A 15,298-nucleotide genomic window follows, 5' to 3' on the forward strand; every position below is an offset into this window, starting at 1 on the left:
AATATGGGAGGCCAGTTAGGAGGCTCATCCAGCAGCCTAGGACTGAAGACATGAAGTTCAGACTAAAATGGAAAAGGATAATGAAAAATAGACAGATGCAAGAAATATTTAGGAAGGGAAAAGATAGAATATGGAAATTGACTGAATGTAAGAGAGGAGGGTTTCAACGATACTTCGTTCAGTAAACATTCATTCAGTTTCAGCTACCGTTCCAGGTACAAGTGACTATGGTAGACAAGACGTCTGCATCAGAGTTCATGCTCCTCTGGGGAATATGGAAGAGGGACACAAAAACTGAAAATTAAGTAACATAATTTCAGTTCCTAATAAATGCTATGAAGGGGAGAAAAAAATGTGTCCGTGGCACAGAGACAGTGGTGAGTGGAAGCTGCTAGTTACATAAGGAGGGGACACTTGAGCTGAGAGCTAGATGGTGAGAAGGAAGCAGCCATATAAGGATCTGGGAGGGAAGCTGGTCAGGGAGCTGGACAAGCAAGTGAGGACTCTAGGCCAAGAAGAGAAGAGAAGAGAAGAGAAGAGACTGGTGCTGGACAAGGCCAGATCCGGTGGGACTGCCAAAGGCATGGAAAGGAGATAGGATTTTATTCTCATTGTCATGGAAATTCAGTGGAGGATGTAGACCAAGGAAGAGACTTCATCTCTTTTGGGCTCTTCCCAGACCACCCAGGCTTCAGTGTAGAGAATGGACCACAAGAATGGAGTCAGAACCATTGTCAGGTTTCTAGGATGTTCCAGACAAGGGAAGATGGCAGGGGTGGAAATGGTGCTAGGTGGTCAAAGAAATCAAGGTTTTGTGCCCAAGTAAAATATGGTATTTTCAGGAAGGGAAACACAAAAGTGGTTAAAGATTTTTCATACTTTATATCTGAACACATCTAGCACTCGGGTGATGTCTAAACTGTTGGATGATACTCCTTGTCCAAGAGCAAAGGCCCACAAGTGCTTCCTTCCAACTATGCAGATAGGGAAAAACATGTGAACGTGTACCTCAGAATTGTTTCTGACTGGAAGTTTTAACCAACAGTGGAAAACTGTTGACAATAACTATTTGTGATATGGGAAAAGCCTTAAAGGATGCCCCTAAAGAGAAAGAAAGGATGAGAAAGGAATATAAAAAATAAATCAAAATGAAATTTTTAAAAGAAAAATTATTTCACAGAGGAATTCTTGAAAACTTCATAGAAAAAAAATGAGCTCCTTTGGCCTCTGGCTTTCACAAATTTTGCACAAGAAAAAAGGCATGACTCCCTCCCTCTTCTGCACTTTCTTCTATCTATTGAATTTTTGGTGATTTTTCAGAACAAAAAATATGACATATACTGCTGTTTAAAGAGTAAATGTCTACAGATTTTCTGAAGAGGGTTTGGGCAGAATGTATAAATGTAAAACATATTTATATCCTTTATTTGTTCTGCTAGTTACAGGCATTTATCCTAAAGAAACCCAAATATGGAAAATATTTATTAAAAATTTATTAATTACAAACTGGATACAGTATATATATATATGTGTGTGTGTATAAATATATATATATATATAAAGTATACAGACTATAGAGACTATATATAGAATATACACATTACATATATACGTGTGTGTGTGTGTGTGTGTGTATATATATATATATATATATGTTAAAAGTGTGAAATAATCTAAACGAACAATAGGGCATTGACATGGACACAACGATAAGTTTCCTGTATCCTTTTTGTATTGGATTATAAATGCACATGGGCAGAAAGGAAACCTGGAGAAATCCAAGGGAAAGGCCCTTCCAGAGTTTCACTGGGTAAGAAATACTCTTCATGTGGTACCCGGTTCATGACCCTACAGTAGCAAGTTCTGGCCTTGCAAAAAGAAATCCCTGCATCTTTGTTATTTCAGACATCAAATTCCAGTTTTTAAAGCAAAGTAGCCAATAAAAAAGAAAGGGCCAGGCACCTGGGTAGCTCAGTCAGTTAAGGGTCTGACTTCGGCTCAAGTCATGATCTCACGGTTCATGGGTTCGAGCCCCGCGTCGGGCTCGGTGCGGACAGCTTGGAGCCTGGAGCCTGCTTTGGATTCTGTGTCTCCCCCTCTCTCTGCCCCTCCCCCGCTCATTCTCTCTCTTTCTCTCTCTCTCTCTCTCTAAAATAAGCATTTAAAAAACTTAAACCAAAAAAAGTTCCAAAAGAATAAATTCAAAAATCCTGTGCAACTATAGGTTCATCATCTGGGGACAGCAGGCAGTAGACTGGCGCCTGGAGCTAAAGATGCAGCAGCTCATTGCACTTTTATCCTGGAACCGGCTGCGTTGTGCAATGTTGCTCTTCTCACGCCTTGTCTGGCCCAATGAGGTAGCTATTGCTATTTTGTTCCTTGAAATGCCCCAAAATCTCGAGTCTTAGTCTCTGTCTTGTTGTAAGAAGGGACCCAAGAAGCCAAAACAAAGAGGATACGAAGAACTGGTTGTCACGGCCTGCTTCAGTTTCACGCTGGGGGAGAGAGAGACAGAGAGAGAGAGACGGAGAGAGGAGACGAAGGTGGGCAAAGTGAACAAAACCATTCTGCAACTATGTCAACAGCTGTCTGTGACAACAGCATCCCATCTCCTTTGGACCACCTCTGAATTATTTCTCACAATTAATGGAGAACTGAAGAAATAAATAAATTAATTAAATATTTTTAAATAAATAAATGGCAGAAAATGTAATTGCAGCTACTAACCCTGAATATAATACTTAAGGCAGAGAAGATAATGCGATGGCTTCATAGACTGAATCAAAAAGGAAAGAGAACATGGGTTTATATTTCAATGTTTTCATTTTTAAAGAGCGACTTTAAAGATTTCTTTACAAAACTAAATCTGGCCCTTTGAATACCATATAATTTTAACTAGCTTCCAGATTTCTCCAATATTTTAAAGAATGTGTTTAGGGCTTATTTTGTGCTTTGAGTGGTACACATCTAAACACAATATGACAAAACCCACTTTACAGCTTTTGAAAAAATACGTGTTTTAATTAAGAGTTACATTTTGGTGACTCTGGCTTAAAATTTATTTAAAAGGTAACCATGTGCCCTTGGTTATAGTGACATTTGTACCACACTCATTTGGCAAAATTCTTTAGAGAGACCATTTATGTTTAACAAAACATACTTGGTACAACAGAGCTGTATTCTAATGTCCTCATTTGTGGTATTGTCTCATAACGTTGGCCTCTGCTTTGGATACTGAGAAAAAAGAAACGAACAATCTGGGTCCCTTTTTTTTTTCTGTTTCCTCTGACATTCAGTAGTTTGCCATGATTGCAAAATATGACTTTTTGTTTCTTTATGCATGATGATATAGGGTCTTGCCTGGAGACTTTTTACATCAGCCAATTTCATATACCAGGAGGAGAGGATGTTAACACTGCCATGGGAGTGTTTGAAGGGACATTTCCATCTTAATGACAGAAATGCATCTAATTCTTACATTAAAAGGAAGTAGCCAAAGATAAACCAAGTGCAGTTAGAGATATCATCATCATTTAAGCTGTGTGAACAATTCTTACCAATGTAACTGAGACACCAATGACTTCGTTGGTTGACTAAGCAATTACCCAAAGGTCAAGATGCTCCCATGGTGTCAAGATAGCCAAAGCCCTATATGATAACAGTTTGACATCGATTGAAAAACCTGAAACTTACCTAGCATGGCTTGAGAGTATTTATTTTGGGAAATACAGTGGTGACTGACTGTCGCCATTAACTTTTTCCGGTTGTGATGTTCCTGCTTTTTTTCTTTTCTTTTTCCCTTTTGTGTGAGATTAATTTGTGACTGAGATTTATTAGCCTAAAGGAGGCTGGGGTTGATGAGATTTTGCTGATATACTGTGTAGAACACACATCAAGTCAAAGGGAAAAGATGAAAAATTGAAATGATGGAGTCGCACTGCTAGCTTGTTGCTGAGGTAATTGAAGTGGCTTGTGTTGTGCTGTGCTGTGCTGTGATGGGTAGAAATAAAACGTGTACAAATTTATCTAGATCATCCTTCTGAAGAAAAGGACTACAAAATATATTCCCTCTCTATTTATGTATTGAGGAAATCTCCCAGTTCTTTTTTTGACAGTGATAGTGAAGCAAAACAAAATGAAACCCATTCAGAATGAGCTCCAGAAGTAAAGCCAGCTTGAAGTTATCCATGGAAATAGGCATCAGGGTTAGCATAGATAATTGAAATATGAGCATAATGTAAAAACAGCATTTTGTCTATTAGGTGAAACCACAACTCCATAAAATTCCTTTTTTAACAGAACTGAAATAGCAAAATGAATTCAATTTTTTTAACCTGCCCGCATTTCCCTCTGATGGAGATTCTAATTATCAGTGAAATGCCGAAAAAATACACACTCCCCAGAATATTTAAAAAGGAATTAAAAAAAAAAAAAAAAGCAAGGGCCATGACATTCATAAAGCACTAGAATATTGGCTTCATGAGAACAGGGATTTTTAGCTCACTGGTGTGTTCCACATGGATGGAATTGTGCTGGGCAAATGAAAGGTGCCCAGTGGACCTTTGTGCATTCACACAGTGCCCAGGCAATCCTTTACCACTAGAACTGACTAGTTGTGTGGGTCAGATCACACAGATTTCTTCACTTTTGAGGGCTGTTTGGCAGATACATGCGTCACGTGGAAATCTGGCGGTCTATGGCAGTTCACCGGAACATGACCCTGGATAGTGGACAATAATCCAAGTCAAGTGGGCATGCATTTTCCTTGAAGGCAGTGTGACTAAAGAGGAGACACCTCCCCCCCCTACATCTACCAGCAGCACAGTTACAGTGATTTCCAAGCTAGACTGGCTCTCCCTCCCCCTGAAGCCCATGATGATATTCCAGGACTTTCGACACCACCTTGACTCTCGAGCTCTGTAATTCGCTCAAACACCCAACACTGACCACGTGTTACAGGCCCTTCACATACTTAGGCAAATGAGAGCCCACACGTCACTGTCTTCTCTGTCCCTTTTTCAACCTACTATTCTCACACAAGTAAAATAAAGTTTAAGTCGGCCAAACGCCCTAACAGGAGGGAAAAGAGCACAAAAGGAAAATTTGAGGGAGATTTATAAAAGCTAACGTGCTTCCTTTTGGTGAGTGGGGGCTGTGAGGACTGACTGCATACATGAGACTCCAGATTTCAGAGGAGGCATGGGGAGAGAGCTTTCTCGTACCTGTGGGAACCATCTCCTTCCGCTTCAGACTGTCCTCCACATCACCTTGACAGCAAACCAGGAGTTTCTATCCCCACAGTGAGTTTACTTGCAGAGCCCCAAGGAAAATTCTGACCTTAATGCAGAGAAAAATCTACCAGTTTCAGTACCTACGTATTTTGGTTCTCCTCATAACACCTGTGCTCCAAACATGCTTCACATCCAGAACATGCTTCACATTTTGCATGAAAGCTTAGCCGACAAGGACCCCATCATGGCCCTGCTCTCTCCCATGACAGCTCTACGAAAACAGGGAATACCTGAGACACTCTTCTGCATCAGTCTTTAGAAGGACACCAAAGTCCCAAACTGCCAGAGACTAAAGAGACGTCTCGCCAACAGAGAAATGTCTAAGAGTGCTGGTTCTGGACACTTACTAGCAAGGTGACCTTGGGTAAGTCCCCTAATTATTGTGAGGCTTATTCTGTTCATATGTTAAATGGAAATACAACAGAACCCATCTCCGGATTAACTGTGCCTAATATACTCAGCACAGAAAAAGTACTGATACATGCTATAACTTCAACGAGCCTTGAAAACATTATGCTGAGTGAAAGACACCAGTCACAAAGACCATAACCTCTATGATCCCGTTCATATGAAAGTCCAGAAGAGAGAAATCTCCAGACACAGAAAGTAGACTGTAGTTGCTCAGGGCTGGCAGTGAGGGAGAGGGGGAGGGAGAGATAAAGGGTTTCTTTTTTGAAGCGATGAAAATGTCCTAAAATCGACGGTGTTGATGGTGGCACGTATCTGCAAATATACTAAAAACCACGGAATTGCACACTTTCAGTGGATGAACTGTAAATACGTAAATTGTATCTCCATAAAGTCGCTTTTAAAAAGATATTTAGCACGGTGCCTGTCACATAATTAAACTTGGAGAAATGTTTGTCATTATTTATTCATTTATTCAACAGGTATTTACGGAGTTCCCATTCTAAATCTGGCATTGCACTGTTCTTGTTCTCATTCTTATTATTTGTCTGCCATTTTTACATTTTAAACTTTGTGCATGTGTGAAACACACAAAGGCTTTTTAAGAATGCAGAAAAACTCCATAATGTTATTAGGACTAAAATGCCTCTCCTAAAAAGATAAGATTAATTTAGGTGAATAAAATGTTTTAGGTTATAAAGTTTTTACCTGAGAAAAAGTCACTGAAACCCTGAAACCATATAGGCATCTTGAGAATAGCAACAAAAAAAAATGTCTTCATTTATTTAAAACTAGAGTTAACTTATTTACAGTCAACTTAGAAAGTTTTCCAAATGAGAAATATATAATTTAGTGACAGCAGAGCAGAGAGCAGAGTTCCGTGTTTCTGTGGAATTGAACAGTTCATACTGAAGAAACCTAGAAATGAAATCCTGCATCGAATGGTTTAAGTCAAATAAACAAAATCTAAAGGCCATACTGGAATTTCGGAAGACATTAGACAATTATTCTAAGTAGCTCTACAAATGCCACCACCCCAGGGCGCCTGGGTGGCTCAGTCGGTTAAGCCTCCGACATCGGCTCAGGTCATGATCTCACAGTTCATGGGTTCGAGCCCCGCATCGGGCTCTGCGCTGACAGCTCAGAGCCTGGAGCCTGTTTCAGATTCTGTGTCTCCCTCTCTCTCTGCTCCTCCCTTGCGTTCTCTCTCTCTCTCAAAAATAAACATTAAACACACACACACACACACACACACACACACACACACACACACAAATACTAAAATGCCATCATCCCTACATTTCCCATGACTTTTGATAAAACGGCCAAATTCTACTTCCTCTTGGCCTTCACTTTCCATCAGCCTCATTTCCACCTTCCACCCAAAATTCCAGGGAACAGGTAAAGTAATAGATTTGTAGCCAAAACGTTATAGAAAAGAGAAGAAAAAACAGGACTCTAAAAATCTATCTCCACGTGGGAAATTCTTTTACAAAAAAAAAAAAAAACGTTTGGATCTGCTTCAGCAAGTGCAGAGATTTAAATGGGGTTGGGCGATGCCACGCCAGCCTGCATGCCAACTCAAAGCTGGCTGTTTCAACCATAATTGGGACGGGACCCTGAGCACAAAAGAGAATAAAGAAGCAAACTCAACAACAAAGCAGCCAGCAGCCACTCACCCTGTGAAACCTAACTCCTTTGTTTTGTTCATTTCAGATCAGATAGGTTGCTCACCAGATTGCTCCCTTGACTTTCTAGTAAATTCCCCGAAACCAGGGCTGAATAGAAAAGCATTGAAGGCACCTGTTAAACCCAATTTCTCTTAGAGATTCACTGGTATCCTGGCTGCCAGGGCTGGAATCCAGGTCGGAAAAGTAAGTCTGTGCTGGTGAAGGATTTTTATTTTAAAATAATGCTCTCCTGGTGTCCTCCCTTTCTCCATAAACACTCCATGGGCTTGTTCATTTGCACCATTTTCTAAACTACCAAAAGCCATTAAAAGGGGGGGGCGGGGGGTTGCCCTAAAAGTATCCTGGGAAGTTTCTTTTTCCATATATTCAGGATTCCTTCCCAAGCACAGATCCTGAAGCAAACCAAAGGAAAGAAATTGGAAAAAACTGAAAGAGGAGGGATTTACTCAAGGTCTCTAGGCAAATCTCCATGAGGATCACACTCATTTCTCTTCTCATTAAACACAGGGCTAACTTACTTAGCCTGCTATATTAATCACATAGTGTATTTAAATCGTTAAAATTTTTAAATTATTTATAGAAGAAAACTGTAGGTTTTATTTTCATAGACAGACCCACCGATATATAAAGCAAAGTAGTGATAATAATCACGAGGGATTTTTTTCCTCCTGTTAAGATGTAAATTTTTTGATGGATTAAATTTCCTGTGTTACTGATAAAACTATGTCCTTGCGAACAGAATTACATTTACCTGAATACAATTATCTGTCCAGGATTCTTGACAACTGCCTTCCTCCCATGGCTTTTGCTTTATGATAGCTTGCTAGCTCAACCCAAGGTTTCTTGAGGAAAGTGACTGTTTCCCTTATTTATTTATTTCTATCCCTCTTGCCTCAATAGCATCTGGCACACTGTATAGATTTAGAAATTACTTGTGAAATAAGTGAATTAGCACCTGATTACTACTGTATACTTGGCATCATTTCAGACATCTGTAACCACTTAAGGCAACGTCTCTCATAAAATGTCAGCCTAAACAATTACAATTTTTTTTAATTTAAAAAAAATTTTTTTAAGTTTATTTATTTATTTTGAGAGAGACAGAGACAGTGCAAGGGGGGGAGGGGCAGAGAGAGAGAAGGAGAGAGAATCCCAAGCAGGCTTCGCACTGCCGGTGCAGAGCCCGATTCAGGGCTTGAACCCACGAAGCAGTGACATCATGACCTGAGCCGAAACCAAGAGGCAGATGCTTAACCAACTGAGCCACCCAGATGCCCCACCATTACAAATTTTTATGGAATGATGCCCGAATTATCGTTGATGAGGGAACTTCACTATGCTCCCCTTTTTGTAGGTTTTGATGTTGATGGGAAAGAGAAAAGTCATTCATGGGTCATTTTTATCCATTTCAGCAAAATATTTCCTATTACCTTTGGGATTCAGATATGATGACAATATCTTAGCTGGCCTATTAACGTCTCCCCAAATTGCACCTGCCTACTATTTCCCATTTGGCTCCCAGACCCAGAACCCCATCGTCGAGGGAACCCAGATCAGGGTAGGCGGATATGCGGACACATGCTCTTCCTCTTTGCTTGCAATCAAAGCCCCTGGCAGTGAGCCTGGAATGAATGGAACACACATCCAGGGCTCCTGACAACCGCTGGACCCATATCCTGTCTCTCTTTCTCTTTTGCATGCTTCATTCTTTGCTTTCTGTTAAGGATATGTATTGACTTTGTGGAACCACTGCAGCGAGTTGTAAATGATGCATTTAATGAAAAATCCTTGCCTGGTGCTCTGAGAGAGCACAAACAACGTGGGGCGATCATGGCTGGGCACTGACGAGTATTGTAATATCACATTCATCTGCTTTACCAGAAAGATAGATGTGTCATCAGCTGTATGTCAGAGTAGACATATAGGAAAAGGTATTAACTAATCTTTTAATCATGTTCATTATCTGTTGTTTCTTCTGTCCCTGTCACAGTAATCCTTTATTCTTAAAGACCGGTGACTCTTTTGCCTGAACATCCCAAATCCTGTATCATGAAAAGATACACAAAAGGATTCTGAATGATTACTTTTTTGGAGGAAGTATATTAAATTTGTATTTCTGCGGAGCTCTGTAGTTACTGCTGCCATCCTTGTATTTCAATATGGAACCTCAGGTTATCGAAAAGACTATTTTTCTCCCAGTTTCTCTTTCTTCCTCGGTATTTCTCGCTTAAAAAAGATAGGATAAAATAAACAGGATTTGGCTTTTTCCCACAATGCCAGGAAGTACAATCCAAGTGACAGAGTCTAATCGAAACTGGCACCTACCATAACAGAGAATCGGCATGGCAGAGCCCGGCTTGGCACAGAATGGACACAACTGCCAAGGCCCTGCGGCCCCCGCCCCGCGGTTCACACTGATGGCAAGGAAAGGTCTGTCCCTGGATTTCACGCCCTCCGGGAGGACCACACACGATACCCCGGCATGCCGAGCGTGCCATGCAGTCCACCGGCAAGTGTACCGAAAAGGGGTCCCACGCTGCTGACCAGCGCTGAGACCAGAGCGACCGGCACAGCCAACAGCCGCCACGGGTGAGCCCAGGACTCTTTCAGCCAGCTCCTCAGGGCCACGCTGCTGGCCTGGGGCTCGCTGGGCTGGACGAGAAGAGCCAGTGTGGTGACGGCAGCCGGCAGGGGCCTGGGCCCGCTCATCCTGATGAGACAGGCTGTCCGCTTGTCCCGTGCCATTACCAGAAGTCACAGAGGTACCAGTCGACTTGTGTTCCTTGAGACAGTATCTTCCTGTGATGCTCATTCCTCTAAGAGACGGCTTGTCCAGACTGCAGTCCAGTGCTTTTCCTTTATTGTAATTAATATTCGCTATATTAAAGAACGAACTTTCTAATGGGTTTCAGTGTTTGTTTGTTTGCTTGTTCTGCATAATCCCATCATGAGAGCACATGACCAAGTGAATTCAAAAACATTCTCTGTATGATACCTAAAGAGCTGGCCAATTCTGGTGGGGGAAAAAAATGAGTCACCCATGGTCTGGGTCTCATATAAAGGAAATAACTGACCGACAGGATTCTGTTGTTGTCTGTTATTTTGGCTGAACACAGCTACAGTTTGAGTTATGGAAATGGGCACTCATTTTTTTTCTAGTTTTGACAGATTTTCTGGAGCCTCCAGAATGATGAGCTGCACCTCCAGGCATCCTAGAATATACTTGAGTCTTCAGAGAAACCTAATTAAAACTGTGGCTACAAAAATCTTATTATCAAGCATATCTAATCATAGAAATGTTGTCATGTGGAGACCATGCCTAGGATCCTATTAATTCCAAATATTAGAGGTTTCCTCATGTTTCTAAGTTTTTATTAAAATGACTCCCTTAATTTCCGACCACTGAATACATTTTCAAAATAGCTAATAATTTCTAGATTTATATTTTCCCCAAACTGCATTTCTGGAAATAAGCCATATCAATTTCTTCTAACATCAATCTACTCATATTTCATTGTATTTAAACCATCACTTGTTTTATCTTTATTCTTCTATTTTTTTATGCATCTTACTAGTACTTCTGGAGTCCAATAAATCACTCCTAGTTTCCCCACATTTAAACTACACCAGGCTAAAGAGACATCATCAACCTCACATCTTGTTTCCATGGTCTTTCTCTTTCTCTTGAAAAAAGAACCTTCTTTCAGTCACTTCCACTTGCCTCTTCTTTCCTTGATAATCTTGCCTACTTGAGTCCAAAAATATTTTGCTGTGTGGTATCTGGGGAGATGAGATGTTTCATCATGCTCCCCAACACTGTTCCTGGATGAATGGGGTCTCCTCAGGAACATCACGCTGGCTGTATGCAGAAACCTGATGTATAAAACATCACACATGACATCCATAACTCTGCCCTACTTCTATTTCCTGAAGCTGTTAGAGGATGATTTGAATGTTCTCCCTCTAAATCCCTCAATTTCTGTCTTCTAAACACAAACCTTCTTTGGCACTTCTTAGTGAAACTTTGTTGCTCTCCCTGTAAGAGATCCAACCTTTATTTCCCTGTTCCATCATCTCCCTCGTCACGTCCCTCCTGCCCTCTGTCTATTCCTGCTTTCCAAAACATGTGTTCTCCTGCAGACAATGCTTTCCACCAGGCAGGTAAAACAGTTATCACATCCCACTCTCCTCACAGAGAATCATGTAAAATCTGGTAGCAACCGACCACTACTTACAGCCTGTAGCAAAATGTTTCATTCCATTTGCCCAGATTTCCCATAAGGCTCAACATAAAATTTTCAACAAGCAAAATTAATTACGTGTTCTCTAATAATGGCTTGTGAATGTCCGATATTTATTTATTTCTACATCTTTATTTTCATTTCTATCCAATTTTGCCTCTTTGAATCAGTCTAAAACCACACACCCAAACTCTTACTGACTTGCCCTCACCGGATGCATCTTCGATCCTTTCCATTTTCCTACATATTTAGGATATTTCCCTTTGGGGATCACACAGTCTGTTTTCCCGACATAATTCTCATATTTCAAATGCTGACTCTTTTTTTTTTTTTTGTCTTATTGCCAGTGGGATACTGTCTGCATATGTTAATACAGGATTGAGGCTACCCTACTGTTTCTTTTCTAGCTTTATAATCCACCAGCCTTAAATAACTAGTTATTTCCTTGGGAAAAAAAAATCTAAAATCCACAATATGATAAGGGCTATGACAACCTCTTATTCCTGCAGCGTTTTTTTCCTCTCCACCATTGGGAGTAAAGATGGATGCCTTTCACTTTTGTATGGACTCTTCATACATTACAGTAACTTGGCTGGCACTCACACTTTGAATGATCTTACAGAAAGACTGTGTTTGCTGATCCAAACGTTGTTCTCAGTCTAAACCTAATAAAATTCTCTCCTTTGGCACCTTCCTTTGTTTTTTCCCTAAGACCAACATCAGTCATCAGTCTTCTGTCACATAAACGAGATCTGTGGAAGTGTTTAGAAACCTGTTTAACACTCTTTGGTTTTGCCAAGCTTCCCGTAGGCAGAATTCTCCCATAAATTCTTTAATCAGCGTTCAAAATATCTGAAATCAGGGTGCCTGGGTGGTTCAGTCAGTTGAGCGTCTGACTCTTGATTTCGGCTCAGGTCATGATCCCAGGGTCTCAGGAATTGAGCCCCGTGTCGGGCTCCACACTGAGCGTGGGGCCTGCTTGGGATTCTCCCTTTTCCCCTCTGTCCCTCTCCCCTGCTCGTACTCTCTCTCTCTCTAAAATTAAAAAAAAAAAAAAATCAATGAAATCATGTTGCAATATATGCCTTCTCCTCCTCTCTACCTGTCACCTCACTTCTCTCCCATGGGCCACGAAGAGCTGTGAACATTTGTCCACAGCTTTGCTGGGCTTCAAAACTGCAGAGAGAAGCCACCGAAGTTGGAATTGTTTGCCATCCCTGAGAACGTGATAACATTGCTAACCCTGAGCTGTGAGTAAATGAGATTTCAAAAAATACTATCAGTAACATTCTTTGTAGAACTGTTTCAATTTTTTTAAATGTTTATTTATTTTTGTGAGAGAGTGAGAGACATAAAGAGTAGGTAGGGGAGGGGCAGAGAGAGACGGAGACACAGAATCCGAAGCAGGCTCCAGGCTCCGCACTATCAGCACACAGCCCGTTGCGGGGCTCAAACCCACGAACCATGAGAACATGACCTGAGCGGAAGTCGGACACTTAACCAACTGAGCCATCCAGGCGTCCCTGTAGAACTGTTTCAAGGGCAAAAAAACTGACTGGCTTCCTTTAACACAGACACACAGACACACAGACACACACACACACACAACTTTACACAATTAGGCCCTCTTAGGTTCTTCTCTCTTGCTGATAATGCCCGTCTTCTAAGCCTGGAGTATCTGGGCTTGACTTTACGAAGGGCGCTGGGTGTAACCAGTGAGAAGAGTGAGATGACCAGGAGAATCCCAAGGAGCAGGTGCCTCACGAGGTACCTGAGTCAGGACAAGGTCCAGCCAACCCTCCTCCCGTGGACAAGCTACTCTTTCCAATTCTCAGAGGCTGAGGGTTTCTTTGCCATTAACTTCTCTGCTTCTTTGGCCTTAATTCTGTCATTGTTCCATGTCCCCTAATCTCAGAATGTTACTCTTCCTGCTCCGGAAGCATTTCGTAGAAAGTACGTCATTATTCACACTATCTCTTTCAGCACCATTTAATCTACTGGTACTCTACAGTCGAGCACCCATTTTTTTTTCTTGCAAATCAGATGGATTGCCATTGCTTGACTTCCTTTCTATCAACTTCATCCATTCAGAAGTTCTTCCTTTGTCGTTTGATTCCTATTACTCATGCTCTGATTTCTTCACTGTTTTCCTATACAAATAAGTGCCTTTCTTTTTTTTTTATTTTTTTTTTTATGTTTTATTTATTTATTTTTTTTTTTTTTAATTTTTTTTTTTTTTTAACATTTATTTATTTTTGAGACAGAGAGAGAGCATGAACGGGGGAGGGTCAGAGAGAGAGGGAGACACAGAATCTGAAACAGGCTCCAGGCTCTGAGCGGTCAGCACAGAGCCCGACGCGGGGCTCGAACTCACGGACTGTGAGATCATGACCTGAGCCGAAGTCGGCCGCTCAACCGACTGAGCCACCCAGGCGCCCCTGTTTTATTTATTTTTGAGACAGAGAGAGACAGAGCACGAACAGGGGAGGGGCAGAGAGCGAGGGAGTCAAAGAATCTGAAGCAGCTCCAGGTTCTGAGCTGTCAGCACAGAGCCTGACACAGGGTTTGAACCCACGAACCATGAGATCATGACATAAGCTGAAGTCAGATACTTAACCAACTGAGCCACCCAGGCGCCCCCCAAATAAGTGCCTTTCTGAATACCTTTAGTTTCAGCTTTTCATCTTGCAAGCATTCTCTCTCCTTCATTACACGTCCCACCCTCCCACAACCTTTTGAGATGGAGTTTTGGCTTATATTTTTTAATTTCAACATATTCTAAAATGCATTTGTTCCTCTCCTATGGTAAAACTAAACTACATTTTCCAGATTTCACAAACTAACTTGGTTTTTCCCTTAAAATTATAAGGGAAAAGCAATATTCACTCAGATGTTAGGAAATGTTTTCCAAACAATATTTACTTACGATCTCTGTCTAGAACATACTTGTTTTGTGCTATCAATGACTGGTGTTGTGGATGGACCAGCCCTGGTGGTTCGTATTATGACTGCTAGATACCCTTCAGCAATATTCATGAGGAAACTTTGAAAAAATAAAAGTTTACTACTTACAGGACCTGGAAATCACACAGCACACCTGGGGCCACAGAGTAAGGTCATAGGAAATGAGAGAGTGCATGGGTCTAGGATTCTGCTTTTACTGGGGTTGAGGGTAGGATCTAGGGTTTCTCGGGCTCACTCTTTATTGGTGAATTTAAAATATAAGAGTGGGAGGGGCACCTGGGTGGCTCAATCAGTTGGGCCTCCGACTTCAGCTCAGGTCATGATCTCATGGCCCATGAGTTCAAACCCCACATCAGGCTCTATGCTGACAGCTCAGAGCCTAAAGCCTGCTTCAGATTCTATGTCTCCGTCTCTCTCTTCCCCTCCCCTGCTTGCACTCTGTCTCTCTCTCTCTCTCTCAAAAATAAATAAATGTTTAAAAAAAATTTTTTTAATGTAAGACTGGGAATTTAAAGCACCAGAAGAAAAACAAACAAACAAACAACAACAACAACAACAACAAACCAGAGTCCCAAATGGTCAGTTAATCAAAATCAACCAAGATCTCTAAAATAAAGCAAGGGGAGGGGAATGCGGTTGGCCTGGCTCTTCATCTGCCCAGGTGGCTGGCAATGTGTTTATTCAAGATGGCCCTCTTTGAAGT

Source organism: Panthera onca, chromosome D3, assembly GCF_046562875.1.
Source record: "Panthera onca isolate mPanOnc1 chromosome D3, mPanOnc1 haplotype 2, whole genome shotgun sequence".
Taxonomy (NCBI): Eukaryota; Metazoa; Chordata; class Mammalia; order Carnivora; family Felidae; genus Panthera; species Panthera onca.